This window comes from Gallinula chloropus (genome assembly GCF_964237585.1).
Source record: "Gallinula chloropus genome assembly, chromosome: 4".
NCBI lineage: Eukaryota > Metazoa > Chordata > Aves > Gruiformes > Rallidae > Gallinula > Gallinula chloropus.
Genome location: NC_140088.1, coordinates 58,462,148 through 58,479,066, shown reverse-complemented (window position 1 = coordinate 58,479,066; position 16,919 = coordinate 58,462,148).

Genomic DNA, 16,919 nt, shown 5'->3' with positions numbered 1-16,919 from the left:
TCCGTGTGAAGGGCTCCGAGAAGTCGTATAGTTTAAAGCCAACATGTGTTCACCTCCCACTTGCTCCACGGCGCACATAAAGTCCCGCCGGCTCCGCCTGCTGTCACAGGGATACAGCGGTGTGGTGAGGCGATGGTCGGGTCTGTCCCGCCTTCAGTCAGCGTGCAGAGCTTGGCCTCTCCTCCTGGCGCCGCCGCTTGTGGCTTTATCGCTCCTTCTTGCATCCAGCAGCGCTCCTTAGGGAAGCCTTCGCTGTTTAGGAGCGGTTTGACGGAGCAGCAGTGTCTGCCAGGGTAGGAGCGCACGCTGTGAGACTGTTCCCACCCGTGTTTGAGACCGCAGAGCTCTCATGTTGACCCAGTTCCTGACACCCAGGTTTTGTTAGCATACCATGCATTTTCATGCCAGAATACGCTTCCAGCATGAGGGGAAAAAAAAAGAGAAGAAAGAGTTTGCCATTTTCAGGGACTGAATATTACTTTTGGGGAATTAGGTAGCAAGAAGGGTCATAAGATCAAACTGAAACCATCATCGGCAGCAAGCAAACTGGAAACCAAACTCGACTTCCGTACACAAATAAAACCCTTCAGGCCAGCTCACTGGTCACATAAACTGGGTGTGCTGGCAAAGCTCTCTCCTTGGTTCTGTTTCTCAATACAAACACCTTCGTGCTATGTGGTTGACTAATACCTGTAATTCAGCACCAAGAACGTACATACGGCAAAGGGGGCTGATTAATCCCTGGTAATACTTGGTGTGTAACAGGTGCAGAATCTGAGCTGGATTTTAGTTTGCCAACAGATACTGTTAGGGGTAACAAAAAAGACCCACAAACCCTACAGAGACAGCTGTAAGATACTACAGCTGTCAAAAAGCAGAACGTGAAATCAAGAAGTTCAGAGTTAACTTGAAAAAGGAGCCCACTGTTTGTAAAATATTTCAAATGTTTAGTTAAACTGCTCAGATAACTTTAACTTTGATCCTCCATGCTGTAGTTTTCTGTTTGCTCCTCACAGATACAAAGTCTATTTCTAGAAATCACTTTGCATAAAAAAAGATTGCTGAGTCATTACATTTCGGTATAAATTGTGTTGATCAAGGGCTTTTTTCTGAGCACATTGCAAGAGTCAGAGGCTGTTGCCACCAATATCTTAATTATCTAAACCACATTTGTAGAGTGTACTATGTTGGAATGATATCTAAATTAGCTTTTTTCCTCCCCCCCCCCCCCCCCCCAAATGGCTTTGTGGCTAATATCCATTAAAAAGTTAACTTTGAAGAAAGTGCTGAACTACATAATTTATATACCTGTGGAGCTCTCCCTTTTTTGATCTGTAACAGGAATGTTTCTTAAGTTCACTAGTACAAACTCTCTCTTTTTTTTTTTTTTTTTTCATTTCCTAGCATTGTTCATGGGATCTTGTGAAGCCAGAAGGGGAGAGAATTCTGCTTAGGAGCCCAGCCAGAACTTTGAAAGTAAGAGGACGGAGTGAAATCAAATGTATGGAAAGGGGTAGAGTGAGACATTATCTGGAGAGATCGTGTGGAGAATGAGAGGAGAAAGTTTGGAGGTGTCAGAAGCTGCAAAGGTGCTCAGACAGGTCAGGGTATATGAGAAGGATAATAAAGAAGTGGAGAAAGGTGGGAGGTATGGCAGGCTCATTGGCCATACAATGGAGTAGGAAAAATAGAGGGATGACAGGAGGAGCAGTTGCCATGAATAGCAGAGAAGCAAATGTGAAAGAGCTGGAGTAGTCTGAAAAGCTGGAGACATACGGATGGCTTGCAGGCACACAGAGATATGGGGAATGCAGAAGGCATGAGCAGCTGCAGATTAGCAGGATCGGGGACTCCTGTGAGCTAGGAGATCAAAAGTCTGAGCTGGTTTTCAGTGCTTTGTCCTGTGTTTACATAGCATTGTGGTTGGGAGGGGAGGCAGTGCCCTCTGCTTGGGATGAAGGAACAGTATTCTGGACAGTCTGGGAGCGTTCTGCCTAGCAGCCTGCTCACAGCAATCACTGTGTACAATGGCAATTTCCCCAAAAGAGCCACAGAAAGGTCTGAAAATCTACAGTCCCGAGAAAAAAATCAAATTGATAGTTGGAGCTGTACAGTTGGAGGGATCATAAGGTGCCTCTAGCATAGAAGCTGGAAAATAGTATTTTGATTTGCATCCAGATGACTATTTGCATACTATTTATTTAATAAACTTGAAATAAGTAATAGAACTAGCAGAGTAAACCAGGTGGCTAAGAGTTATGATGGTTGGTCAAGCCACTGAGTGTGCTTATGAACTCAGAGCTAAGAATAACCTGAGTGATGGGGATGATCCTAATCACAACCTTGCTATTAAATACACAGTTATCAATATATACTTGTGAGTTAGACACAGACCCTTCCTCTGTTTTCAGTGAAATCTAACTCGTATATAAATATATTACTAAGTTGTGACAAAATGAAAATAAGTAAATTCTTCCGTTAATAAAATATATTTTAAAATATTTTCCCTGAAAAAGTAAGAAACAAAAGATTATTGGCAAATCTGAACACTAATTTTTTTTATTGTGAAACAGCACCAATAGCTGCAAAAGATTAACCCTGGTAGCATCTCTGTAATGGCTGAAAAATCTTAAAGACAGTAAGACGGAAAGGAAACCTTTTACTAAGAAATCTGGATTAAAGATTTGCTGTCAGCCTACATTTTATACTTTATACACAAAATGACTGCTTTCTAGCTGAACATTTTGTAGATAGGGGTCATCCTACAGGGCTGGTGAGGTGCTAAATGCAACATCTGCCCAGTCCTTATGCCGTCACATAAACAAGTCTGACATGCTGGTCTTCCTGCTGTTGTGCAGAGATATCTGCATTGCATGTACACTGAAATCAGTTTCACAGACATCTGCAGTAGGTTCAGGGTGTCTGACCTTAAGTATCATGTAGCTTGGCTGTGTGGTTGCATGACTGCTAAATCTAGTGCAAGACAGGCAACAGGAGCCTGGGAGAGATGATGAGCAGGCCTCCCTTCTCAGTCACAGCTTGCTGTTAGATCCATTTCACCGTAACATGAAACTGCACCGTGAGTCAGGAGCTTCTGAGCACTAATCATGGTTTTGATTTCAGCTCCATTGGTGACTGCAAGCAGCTTATTTAACTGCAGGGTTGGTATCTGTCACGTATAAATAGTAGTAGCTAGGTGCTTGAGAGCACTGTAAGGTTCAATTAGATTATTAATTAAGTATTTTAATTTTCAAAGTGTTGATTAAGAATGCCTGAATGTTGAGTCACCATGTTCTAGTTGTACACTGTCACATGTCCCAAAGGTTTATTCATCCAATAAACAACAGGGTGCAGGTTTATTTATCCAGAAATCAAGATAGCATAGCATGTGGTCCCAGTGTTATTCTGAAACCTGTTACCGTGATGCAGTTATTTATTTTTGAGGAAAGAAGCTTTGATTTGAGAAAGCTGTTTTGTCTCTTGCAGATATAATGTCATGATTCAGTTTTGCATATATAATCTATATATTTCACTTGTCAAGGAGCAACATCTGACTGAATGGGACTTAATTACTAATTCTGTGTTAGTTTTCTTCTGTTGTAACAGAAAGATGTTGCAGGGATTGCGTTTGGTATTCAGAAGACCTATGTAGTAATTGCCTTGAAAACGAGGGGCATCCATAGCTTCAGCCAAGTAACTAACTCTTAACAACTGTGATTAAAGTCCAGTAATGGTGGGGAAGTCCAGCAATGGTGAGAAATAGAGGTATCTCCTCAACGTTCATGTGTCAGACCTACCTGGGTCCACTAAAAAGTTTAAGGAGACTCTGGCCTTTGCTGGGATTAAAAGTCACCCAGTCTGGACCATGGGCCAGCAAGTTGATGCCTGAAAGGGCAAATATATTGACGTAAGATAAACGTGGAGCCAGCAGTGTGCCCTGGTGGCTAAGAGGACCAATGTGATCCTGGGGTGCATCAAAAGGACTGTGGCCAGCAGGTCAAAGAAGGTGATCCTCCCCCTCTACTCTGCCCTGGTCAGGCCCCACCTGGACTATTGTGTTCAGTTCTGGGCTCCCTGGTATAAAAAAGACAGGGATCTCCTGGAGAGAGACCAGTGGAGGGCCTGGGGACCATCTCACCAATGAGGAAAGGCTGAATGAACTGGGGCTGTTCAGCCTTGAGAAAAGAAGGCTAAGAGGGGATCTGATTAATGTTTATAAATACCTGAAGTGTGGGGCACAGGGGGAAATGGGCAACCTCTTCTCAGTGGTCTGTGGGGACAGGACAAGGGGCAATGGCTTCAAATTGGAGCACAGGAAGTTCCGCACCAACATGCGGAAGAACTTTTTCACAGTGAGGGTGACAGAGCCCTGGGACAGGCTGCCCAGGGAGGTGGTGGAGTCTCCTTCACTGGAGATATTCAAGACCCGTCTGGGCACCTCCCTGTGCGACTTGTCCTAGCGACCCTGCTTTGGCAGGTGGGTTGGACCCGATGATCTTTCGAGGTCCCTTCCAACCCCTACGGTTCTCTGATTCTGTGAATCTTATAGACTGTATCTGCCACTGGAAATTTCCGGGAATAAGAATCTCTGTGGTTGAACATGGCTGAGATTTATTTCGTCTGAAATTGTGTTTAGACTCAGGCTTCTTTGCTAGATACATCTGCCTTCTTTACTAAGTACTCTGTCTCAGTAAGGGATTCAGTTCACAGAATCACAGAATGACTGGGTTGGAAAAGACCTTTAAGATCATCGAGTCCAACTATTCCTGTCCTATGCTAAACCATATCCCTAAGTACCTCATCTACCTTTTTTTTAAACACATCCAGGGATGGTGACTCAACCACATCCCTGGGCAGCCTGTTCCACATCCTGACAGCTCTTTCAGTGAAAATTTTTTCCCTAACATCTAATCTGAACCAGCCCTGGCGCAGCTCTATGCCACTTCCCCTGGTCCTATCACCTGTCACCTGGCTGGAGAGACCACCGCCCACCTCTCTACAACCTCCTTTTAGATAATTATAGGCGGTGATATGGTCTCCCCTCAGCCTCCTCTTCTCCACATTAAACATCCCCAGCTCTTTCAGCCATTCCTCATAGGATTTGCCCTCCAGCCCCTTCACCAGCCTGGTTGCCCTTCTCTGCACTTGCTCCAGGTCTTCAATGTCCTGCTTATGGTGAGGAGCCCAGAACTGCACACAGTACTCAAGGTGTGGCCTCACCAATGCCGAGTACAGGGGCACAATTACTTCCCTAGACCTACTGGCCACACTGTTTTCGCTACAAGCCAAGATGCCATTGGCCTTCCTGGCCACCTGGGCACACTGCTGACTCATATTCAGCCTGCAGTCAACCACTACCCCCAGGTCCTTCTCTGCCTGACAGCTCTCCAGCCAGTCTCCCCCAAGCCTGTTGCACTTGATCCACTGTGATCAGTGTATTTTATACTTTGTCCTTTTACTCAAAATATAAGTGGGAAATCTTTGTGCGGTGTCTTTCTCTCAAATCTCCATTACATGAGCAAGCAACATTGTTTGTTACTAAATATATTATACTCACTGATGTCTATCTCATTGTACACCCTACAGAAAGTGAATGTTCTAGCCATAGTGAAACAGTGGTGGCTGGATTGTTAGTTGGACAATTGGAAACTTAGCTGTGCATTAGACTCTCCTTAAGGGCTCTTCACTTATGCCTGTAATGTAGAATGACATCAGTGAAGTTGCACGGAGGTCAGGAAGGTTTAAGGTACCTAGACGTTCATGGGAACTACCCATAGGCGATGTATATGCCAGCAGCTTGTTTCACCAAGAAAAGCTGTGTAACTTTCAAAGCCCCAACAGTCTAAAAAGTGAACTTTTGGAGTCTCCATATCTCTTCCTTCTTGTGCACTGCACAAGATGTTCACAGTAAATGTCCCAGATTTTCAAGTTGACATAAACTGCATTATATTTAGGCTATGTAAGGCTAGATGTTTAAATATGGAGAATCAGACCATGTTATGACAAAAACCCTTGAATTTGTGCAATCTTCTATCTATTTTGCTTGTGCAAATGCCTGTTTTGTATGCATACATTTGCAATACAAATGCAACTTGAGTGTGCTTATATGAAAATGTGGCATTATGTAGGAGTTTATATGCAATGATACATGCTATTTTCCAGGAAAAAAAAATTATAATGGTGATTGACTTTTTCAAGTACAGACTGCTCTTAAAACAAGAAAAGCTTGTACAATGCTTATACAAAGGGCTTCCTTTGATAAATGATACTTTTGATAAAATTCAGATACCTGCTGAGGAAATAGCCTGTTTATAGAAATAGAGTTATACATCAGCCCAGCTATCTGACAGAAAGTAATAAAAGTAGATTGCCTGCAAGGTCATCTGTGACTCAGAAATTAGACAGAATATGGACATCAGTTATAGACAGAATGTGGAAGTCAGCTGTGAGGGCATGGCACAGAACGATGCATACTTCATTGAATCTGCCCCCCAAAATGTGTCAAATATCACACCTTTCTCTAGAAAGAAAAGATTCAGCAGGTGAAGAAAATATTAAGCATTGTACTTCACTACGTATTATGCACAACTGACTGATGTCACTCTGATATTTCTAAAATTTTAGTGAAATGTTCAGTAGTTGCACATGCATCAAAATAGATATATATTCTAATTTGCAAAAGCATGACAGCATACTTCGTTTGGAAAAGTAGCAGTTTTAAGTTAGACTGCTGGGGGGTTTTTATCAGTTTTTAATGAGACACTAGGCTGAACCAGTACTGAAATCCTTACAGCCATTGGCTGACACGATGTCTGCTGCTTAACAAAGGAGTAAATTGTATCATACATCTCCTATTTTTATTGCTGTTGTTTCATATGAAGAGTGTGAATCACCTTTCAAACTTTGGGTTTCTGCTGTCTCCTTCTTTGTGTATTATCCGTGGGTGTTATAAAGGATACTGCAAAAGAATGTAAGTTATCCAAGACCAAATACAAAAGATGTTTATGCTATCAGACATTCTGGATATATATTTTACAGATGACATTTGAGGTAATAACTAATGACCAAATGCACATTATAATTAAAAACAAATTGAAAAATGCATGAGGAATCCAGGAAAAAAAAGTAGGAAGTTAAATTTCACAAACCAGAAAGTTTATCCCTGAGAGATATGAGCATGGCTTGATTGGTGTGTACCTTAAAATAGGTGCTTCAGTTTATTAGAGCCTGAGGATTTGCCGGTATTAAAAGATATATACATCCTGTGAGGAATAAATCATCTCTGTGTACTTTTTCTAATTGTTGCTTCACATTTATAACACTTTTTTCACTAACTCAGCATTTTGGCTTGTAGGAAATGCTTTCCTCTGCTCTAACAAACCAAAATGTTTCAGTATATGCCTGCTAGTGTGGCCTAAAAGACGTATCATTGCTTTCAGTGGGAGCACTGTGGCGCTCAACTGATCATTGCCTGGGACTTTTCTGCTCTTCTGACATGTGCAGACTCCTCCTAAGTGCAGTAGTGCACAGTGTCTTGCATCTAGGTTTCTGTCTTTTCTTGCCTTGTGCTTCCTACAGCATGTAAGATCTATGCACCATTTTTAAACTCTGAGGTCTGTGTGCTTTTCTTTGGTTTTTTTATTATTTTGTTTGTTTTTATTTTTATAGCACACACAGAGTCTAAATTTTCTCTTCCATAGTGATGTCATTACCTCTGGTAATGGCTTCATACATTTAATGAACTCTGACTTTCTTTGTTCTAATTACTTAACTGTGATTTTTCTTTCCCCACTTAAACTATCAAAAATCCAGGATGGGTTTGTCACTTGTAGATAAGCTGCAATTTTTTTTTTTTTTTTTTGGACTCTGTTTAAAAGTATAATACTTGAACCTGAAGGCAAACTTCATGTGTCTGTGGTTTCACCATTAGTTCCCTTCTGGCTCTTGAGTATTTCCTGGAAGCTAGTTGCTTACAGTTGTGAAGCAAGTAATTCTTTAATTTATTCATGTTTCATTTTTAAGAGTGTCAGTGTTTCTAAATCCCAGCTCAGTATTTCCTTGGTTATGCTCACAATACTCTGTATTATTCAGTAAACACTGTGTCAAAAATGTCTGACAGAGGTCCCTTTCATCTTTAGTCATCATTCTGACTGTATCTGACCTATGATGGAGATACCCAGTTTAGTTCCAACCTGAGCAGGTAGCGTGTACCCTGCCTCAAATAATAAGCAATTCCATCTCAGTCACAGGGACATAACCAGGCTGCTGCTGCTTCTGACACTGGAGTTTGGTTGCCACCAGTTTGAGTGTCTCTGCACTGTGCTTTGCTATGGGGTACATAGATCCTTCATTGCCCAAAGGATGCATGTTTGATCAGGTCACGTTGGCTTTCAGATGCCACCTGCAGTATCAAAGCACATACAAGTGATATCAGCTCTTTTGTTCTAATACTAGAGGAGGACAGACACATGGAAGTGGCCACATACACCTTGTTTCCTCGCAATGCTTAGCAAAGGTGTCTGACTTCCAGCTCAAGGAATCCCAAAACATTACAGAGATCATACACATTCTGTAGCCGAGTAAGTTCACCCAGCATTGAGGTGCTGTGGAACGAGGAACACGGTACCTCTGGACTGTAACAAGGGACAGAACATGAAGTGTATTTTACTCAAACATGTAAGCATGCTTAATGAGACAGAAGTCAGAGGGAGACTCACTAGCACTGATCCTCCAAAATCAGGGACAGCTTAAGAAGTGCATTGTGTCGGTCTTGTACAGACATCCTTGTACAGATTTCACACTTAAGTGAGCAGATCACAAGGAGCAATTTAGCCCTAAGACACGTGTAGTCACACTGGTAATCAGAATGTACAATTGGTTTCTATCTTCTGCCAGAAATGTCAATGCGGTTTAGTGATTATTTGGAAGAGTTTGCACAGCTGCTATTTCATTTACCTATTAGATAGCTGTTTTTTTCTTTTTTAATTCAGCTCCAATATTCAAATCCCCAGAAGAGTTCTTAGCAACCAAGTAATGTATCTAGTTCAGATTATTTTATTTTTGAATTTGTGATAGTCTTCCAAAATAAGAAAGCCTGTCCATATTTTGACCCTTTGTGCGGTTTTGCATTCTCTAATTCAAGTGCATAACAACAAAAGGAATTGTAACCGATTTTTTTGTTGAAAGACTGAATTTTTAAGTACAAATTTGGATCAGCGAGAAAATTTTCTGTACCTCAAGCTTAAGATCCATTAAAAAATAAGAATTGTACGGTATAGAAAAACAACTTAGGGTCAGATGCATGCTCTGAAATATGAAATTGTGTAAACACATTTTTATTTGGATTCCATTTTAAATTTCAGCACAGATGGAGCCTGTGATAATTCAATAGTGGTGGTATTTGTCGTCATCTTAAACCAGGATCTGACATGTTCTTCGCTTACAGTAGCTGCTGAGGGGAGCTTAGGTTAATGTGTAAAATAATTGGTTCTCTGAACAGTTGGGCACAGTCTCAATCAGTTCCACTTCCAGTATCAGATTTCTTTTAATCAGAGGCAAGTGCAGTCTTTTCCTGATGCTCTGTATGCACTGAAATTGGTTGGAAAGAAAATGCTTTGAACAGGGCAGTGTAGAAGCAAATGTTCAGTGTTATAAATAACACATGATTAGACAAATATACTCATCTTGTAGACCTTATTTATGTTGAACCATGTGTCAGGGTGTACCATGGACTTTTCTGTCCTGATTTCAATGATCTTCTTCTGGGAGAGGACCTATTTAAAGTAAAAGATCGTTTTATGCTAAGCATAAATACACCTTGAAAAAAATAATTATTTTTCTTTATTGAAAACAAAAATATCTGCTACCTATAACCTACAATACAAAAAAATGAAAACTCATTGCTGGCGGCCCAAAACATTTAAAAAAAATGAGGCATCATTTTTTGGCAACCCCATCTTTTTAAAGATTGCATGATGTAAACTGACAGCTTGATATAGAACTTATCCAAATAAAAAGAAGGATACTTTTTTTCCTGTAGTTGTTATATGTGTTTGAGTATCTTAATTTTCATAGAATGATTTAAAGACAGTGATAGAATCATTGAAGATTTATAGTGGCATAAACTACTGTAGGAAAATCCAGATAACAGGAAAATTAATTTTTATTTAAGTGGCTATAAATTGCTTTTGGTTTGTTAATGCCCATTTAGCTTAATATAAATCAGACACCCAACACATACATGGACCATACTTTCTGATAAAAAGAATTGCCATTTCAGTTTTTCAACAGAGATTTGGCTTAGGGCAGTCCCCTGGGAAGGGCTTGGAGGTATTTCCATCCTGGCTACTCCCAGTCAAAACTTCAGTTCTGGCATAAGGATTTTTGTCTTACGTTTGTTGCACTGTTTATTGTCACTGTAAGAGGAACAGCTTCCTAGCTCATGCTCACTTCCTGAGTTTGCTGCTAGTATTTACCTGCTGTGCATCTGCATTTATTCTATAGTACTGGAGGACCATCTTCCTATCAGAGAAGATCAAGGTGGGTTGGAAGGGATTGTCCAAAAATCCCTGCCTCTGAGGGCAACGTCTGATTGCACAGAGCACTTGAATTTTTGTTCCCTATCCTAGGACCTGTCTTGTTTCCTAGACAGGTCCCCTTCAACACTGATCCATGACCAATGACCAGTGACCATAGCCTTGTCCTGCAACCCACCATGATAAGGTGATTCTTAAGGCAGCTGATGTACTTGTGTTCAAGCAGAGCTGGCGAACCAGACATCCCTGCTTCAATGTGTTCTGGTCGCTACTTGTGAGTCCTGCTTTCTACCAATACTCCAGAAGTGCCAGTGCTTTTGAAGGTAAAAGGTCCTTAATGCTGCTGTCTCATAGAACCCTTGCAAATGATAAATTGTGTTCCACAACTTGCTTCTGAAGTAGACATCACTGTAGACAGTCTAAATGACTCACCAAAGGGAGCAAAATTATCTTACAGCACCTGGGACTCTCAGAGAATTATGTTTGACATTATCTGGTAAAGCAATTTGATTTTGTTTATATTGTAATTTATCTGTATTTTAAAACTGGATCAGGAGGACAAGAAATTACACCCTGCACTTTCGAAGTTCTTTATGAGTATCAGCCTTGCTAACAGCCAATAGGGCTCACATTCTAAAATGACTTAGGTGCTTCTGAAAATCCTCCTCTGTAAACACCTTAACATTTTTACTGATGGAGCTCCATCTCACACACCTTCATGAATATATGGGGTCGTTCTCTTTTTGTGGCCCTCTGTCAACCTACCTCTTGATGTGATACGTACAGAAGAGCTCCAGCTGGCATGTTTTGCTAACCTTGATTGCCTTGTTATTACCTCCATGCTCCATCTATTTGCTATCCCTTCTCTCTTGGCTCATATTTACATCGTCAGTGTTCAAGACTAGACTTCTCTTTCCATTTGGGGCCTTTACATCATGTGCAGAGGCATGACGTGCTTCACAGTCAATATTTCCAGCAATGACAAAATAATAATAATAATAATGCACCAAATTTGTATGGCAGGGAAAAAGTAACTGAATGTTACACAAAGACAGGTCCATCCAGCAACAAATAGGGGCTGTTTGCCACTGCACAGCTAAGAAAAGTTTCAGAATGGGGTTGTTCTTAGCTTTGCCTTAGCATGCAGTATATATTGCAGTAAGATTGCAGGGGACATGCCATGAAAAGGTGTTTCATTACAGTGGAATAGTGTAGCATTGGAAATAAGTATAAATAAGGATGTTTAAATGAAAGGTGATGGAATTCATCTGGGAAGAAAGAAATGGGACTGATTTTTGCTTCATTTGGATAATTAAAATAGGAAAAAGATAACCATTATAATGCCAGTGACACACTTGCTAGCACAATAGAAATAATCAGGATTCCAGTTTAATGAGATATTGTAGGACGTGAGAATATTTTGAAGTGCTAATGACAAAGAAAGAAGTGTTATGAGCAGTAGAAAATGGTAATTGGTAGATTGTAACACATTTAAGGAATAGTGACAGTTTCATATGAAAACACATTGTAAGAATGTTGATTAGCTTAACTGGGGCAGGAAAGATTTACAGGAAGAAGGGATTCAAAAGAAGAGCATACTCACACCTGTCCTTGCAAAGCATTGATTAGTATTAATTAAAACTGAGACAGGGCAAAATGTAGGGCATGCATAATAGCATGACTTTTATGTGCAACATAATTCCTTTCATGATCGTGCAGCCAACAAAATATCCTCTGAATGGCATTGACCAACACAGTGGAGTGGTCAGTGAGTGTAATATTGCAGAACATTTGGAAGAATGAGCGCTTGCAGAGCACTTTGCATGGAACATAAGAGGCTGCACGGGTAAAGTATCCCAGCTGTTGTTTTACATGGTGCTCTCTGCATGCCAGGACATGTGGGGCAGGAGCTTGCTGCCCACAGGAACTGTAAATTCAATTCTCTTTTTGTGTAACTGCTAGCATAACATCTAAGATCTCTATACCTTAGTTTTTCACATGAAACTGAAAATCATGTCATATGATGCTTCAGGCATGGATCTGTGCATTACATTTATCTAGATAATGAGACAGTCCTACTGGCAGGAGTTCTCAGTAACTAACACAAGTGGATCCTGGTCTGGGCTGGTTGAGTGTAATCCGGATGGCCAGATACAACCTGCCCTTCACTCTGAGTGGCTGCTGTGCCTTCCCCAGTTTCAGCTGGATTAATTTAACATGTTTCTTAAATGAGCTCTACAATCCCCCTTCTGGATTTGAAGCAACAGTGGTAACCTGGATTCTCAACAGGTCCAAGACAAGTACACCAATAACCATGAAGTCATCTTTACCTTTTGGGAAAGGCAGCATGAATCCAGCCATCCTGGCTTTATATGCAAACCAGGGAAACAAGAAGTGACAACCTAAGATGCTCTCTGGGTGAATTTAGTAAGATTTGTCTTGTTCACACTAATCACTGGCAAAATTCATAGCATCTTCAGGAAGCAGAATTAGATCCACTTTTTTCTTTAATATCCACAGGCTTCTCCATTAATCTGACAAATTTGTAATTCTGCAGATTCTGAGACTGCGCCTTTACTGTGAATATTGTTCCCCTAATTGCTTTTAGCTAAGTAGGAATTCTATTTAATCTCAAAATACTCTACTACCAATTCAGCAAACTCCACGCAAACTATTGTTTATATATTTTTTTGTATTTTACCATACTTGTTTATGATACTGAAAATACTTTTTAGAAATACATTTAACATGAAATGAAGTTATTTTATTCAGATCCATCTAATGTCATTTTCTAAATACCTTATCTTACTTGTCATTAACATAATCAATCTGTTAAAACTGAAATAAATTGCTAGATTCATCCTAGTCTTTATTCTCTGATTTGTCAGCTGAAGTTGGACAATGTTTAATGGTAATGCTATGTAAAATCTGACATGCTGGGAATATATAACATATTTCTGAAGGACCTATGATAATCAGATTTGTCTAGACTTAAACCACATTTTTTATTGCATGAGTCTCTCCAATTAATTTAACTCAGATGTAGTGTGGGAATTAGAAATTGTAATAGTCACAAAGTTTTCAGAAGAAAAGCTGCTGCCATCTTATAATAATATGGCCACATCACCACGTGTTGTAAATAATATTAGTGTATTATTTCTAGTATTCAATGTATTCACTGAACTTTTTGCTTAATGCAGGTACTTGTCTGTCTGAGGTGGGAACAAATTTAGACACTGTCCAATATAATGTTATTTAATGACATACTTTCTTCTCCAGATACCCAGCCAGCTGTGAGCTTTTTCAGTTCCTTACACTTCTCTTCTTCCAATGCAGCACATGCTGACTGCAGCAGGAACTGGCACTTACATGCACGGAGCAGAGCACATTGGAATATCCATGATTTTCTGTCACAGGTCTGTTTAGTAGGAAAACAATGTTGTCCAAAGCAGCACTGATAAACTGGTTGCGTATTTTCAAGTTGCAAAATGGGAGGTACCACAATGTCGGTTTTTAAATACGTCAGTGATCTGGCCAGTCTTGTGTCAGATGTCTGCATGTTGCCACCACTTCAAAGCTGTGGAAAACCCACTATTTTTCATATCTGTCTTTTCAGTTCCCCTTGCTTTCTCCCAAAGTCTGGTGTAGTCAGCAGGCAGAAACACACCTCTGCTGATTAATGTGTTCATCCGAAGCACTGATGCCATTTCATTTGTCAAACTGAGCCTTTTCCCATCCCAGTTTGAGTTTGGAGTGAGGATTCTCCATACCTCATTTCCCCAAGTGGAAAGAGAGGTTTGTCTTTCTCTCTTTTTTCCCCCTCAAAGACTCTCCACACACAATATAAAAAAATGTGAGCTGGCACAGGAGACATGGGTAAAATAAGCCTATTGTGGAAATGTGGTTAAAAATCAGGAGCAAAAAGTGTGATCTAGAAGCCATAGGGGAGAAAACACAGGCATTAACTGGAGAAAGCACTAAATGGTTTAATTTCCTGGGGGTGGCCATGGGAAAGGTTTTCCAGGAGGGTCATCAGCTTGTCAGGGTGATCACCAGGAGACCTCTGTAGGGGTCTAAATGTCCGCTTGTCAAGCCAGGGTGCATGAGCAGGAAAAACAAGACAGGAGGTGAAGAGGTTCCCGCTGTCTTTCCCCAGTTAAAAACTCAACTGTACAAAGGGGTCATTAATTTCTAGAAGAAAGGTAAAATATCTCCATAGGATAAAGGAGGACTGGAACCTTTCACTTGTCAACTGTCTTCCTTCAGCAGTACTTTGGTTTGTTCGCCTACCTGTCTGCTTGCTTGTGGGGTGCTGCTAAAAATGGTAATCTCATAACCTCCGATGAATGTTTCAGCACAGAAAGTTTGAAGACACAGGCATTTTTATTCTGAAGTTAGTGTCTGTCAGCTTGAATGTATGGTGCCAAAATAGTGGTTCCCCATATCAGGTACCCTATGAGAGCCATGTTCTGAGAGTAGGGGTTAGAAGAGGGTGCAAATAGGTTTCCACCAGTTGGCAGGGAAACTTGGGGATTTGAAGTGTCTCTCCAGGGAGCTGAATGTCATTCCCATGGGAACCCTGGTGGACCCTAGCATCATCATCAAAATCATTAAAAGTTGTACCTTCTCTCTAGTCTGAAATGTGGGACTTAGCAAACCACTGAAAAAATATTCTGTTTCTGTAGGAGGTCCAGAGCAGTGATGTTCTTCATACTTGTTGGAAGCAGAATGACCTCTGCAGTATAAAAAAAAATTAGGTTTCTTTTCCTTCAGTTGTGTTGTTATACCTCCTTACTCTGGTGTTCATATAGGAATATATTAGTAATGGAAAGTACAATTATAAAATCTCCTGAGTCAGTGCATGAATAAAGCCATCAAGTAAGACAAAGTGCTAATAAAATCTTATACAACTTAGGGAATATTAATGTAATAATGCTAAATGAAGAATAAGTCATAGTTAACAAAAATAGAATAATAGAATAAAATTAATATAACTAGTGTTAAGTGTTAATTAAAGCCCTTTCCCTTAATGTCATTTGATTATGCTCCCATTCTACCAAGGGTCAATTTCATCCCTGCAAACAGATGTCTTTTTACCTTTGATTAGGGCTACTAAGAAGTTTCTGTCATGCTTCTGAAGAAGCCCTGAGCACCCTCTTTTGGCCTTTGTGTAAAACCGAGCTACAGTTTTTCAGACGTCTTAATGTCATGTCCCTGCATGTCCCTGCTCCCTGTGCTTGTCCTTGAAAGTCTTTTAATGGTACCGGCACTCCTACAGAAACAGCAACGTTTGCTGAAACCCAGGCAGCAGCGTCCTCCTGTTGCCCAGGGAATACTCGCCTCAGTAGATGCGGCTGTACAGTGTAACAGGAGCTCATTTAGGTACACTGGCTACATCCACATTAGTACAAGCATTGCGCTGGTACACAATAGGGGGGTGCATTTGAAGAAAACTTCCTGCCAGTTGTCCCTGCACGCTGTACTTTGCAGCACAGGGCGGAGGGGAGAGCAGTCCTTTGTGATCCTGAAGGGACAGGACCTTTCTATTGGCAACGTGGAGCATTAGATTAAGGAGCTGCTAGCAAGAGGGACTTCTTGCTGAGTATGCTTGAGATAAAACTGATGAGAGGTTGATTGGAAATCAATAAGCTGTTCTTTGTTTAAATGCCACCTTTGTCTCCTACTAATCAGCTTGCCGACTGTTTCATAACTATGAAATCGAACATTTTCAGTGCTGTCCCAGGATGTATTAGCAACAGTCAGAGGTCTAGATGTGCAGATTACGATTTTATTAGGTGCTTTTTCTGCCATCTCACCAAACGAAACAAACCATCACTTACACTCATTGAATTCATTTTATGTTTTGGTTACTTGCTAATATATTCTGTGGGGCTGCTGGTGTTTGAATGGAATAACTGTCTGAGTTCATTACTCAAAAATGAGTAGGTTACCTGGAGCTATCTCCCCTAGCTTGTAAATGTATTGCTAGCATTAAAACTTTATTTTCATCAGTTTTTCTAGTCCCTTTCACAATTTTCAGTGCTGTTAGGCCACACTGAAGTCTTCATTCTTTGTACATCTCCAGCTTCAAGAAACTGCCTTATGGTTTTGAGATTTGGTATTATTTTTATTGCTGTAGTAGCTCTCAAAAGGCATAGCACTCCATGCAACAAGCAGACAGTGCATCCTCATTTTTATTCTGATCACACAGCAGAACATGTAGAAACCTGGTATTTAATTTGCCTCCTTCTTTACTGCACATATGTACTGCACATGTGGGTGTTTAAATGATTTCTTCCACTATAACTGCAAAATCTTTTCCTGTTCACTTTGCTGGATGATTGCTCCATTTACCACATTCTTGAACTTGATTCTTCACTTCCT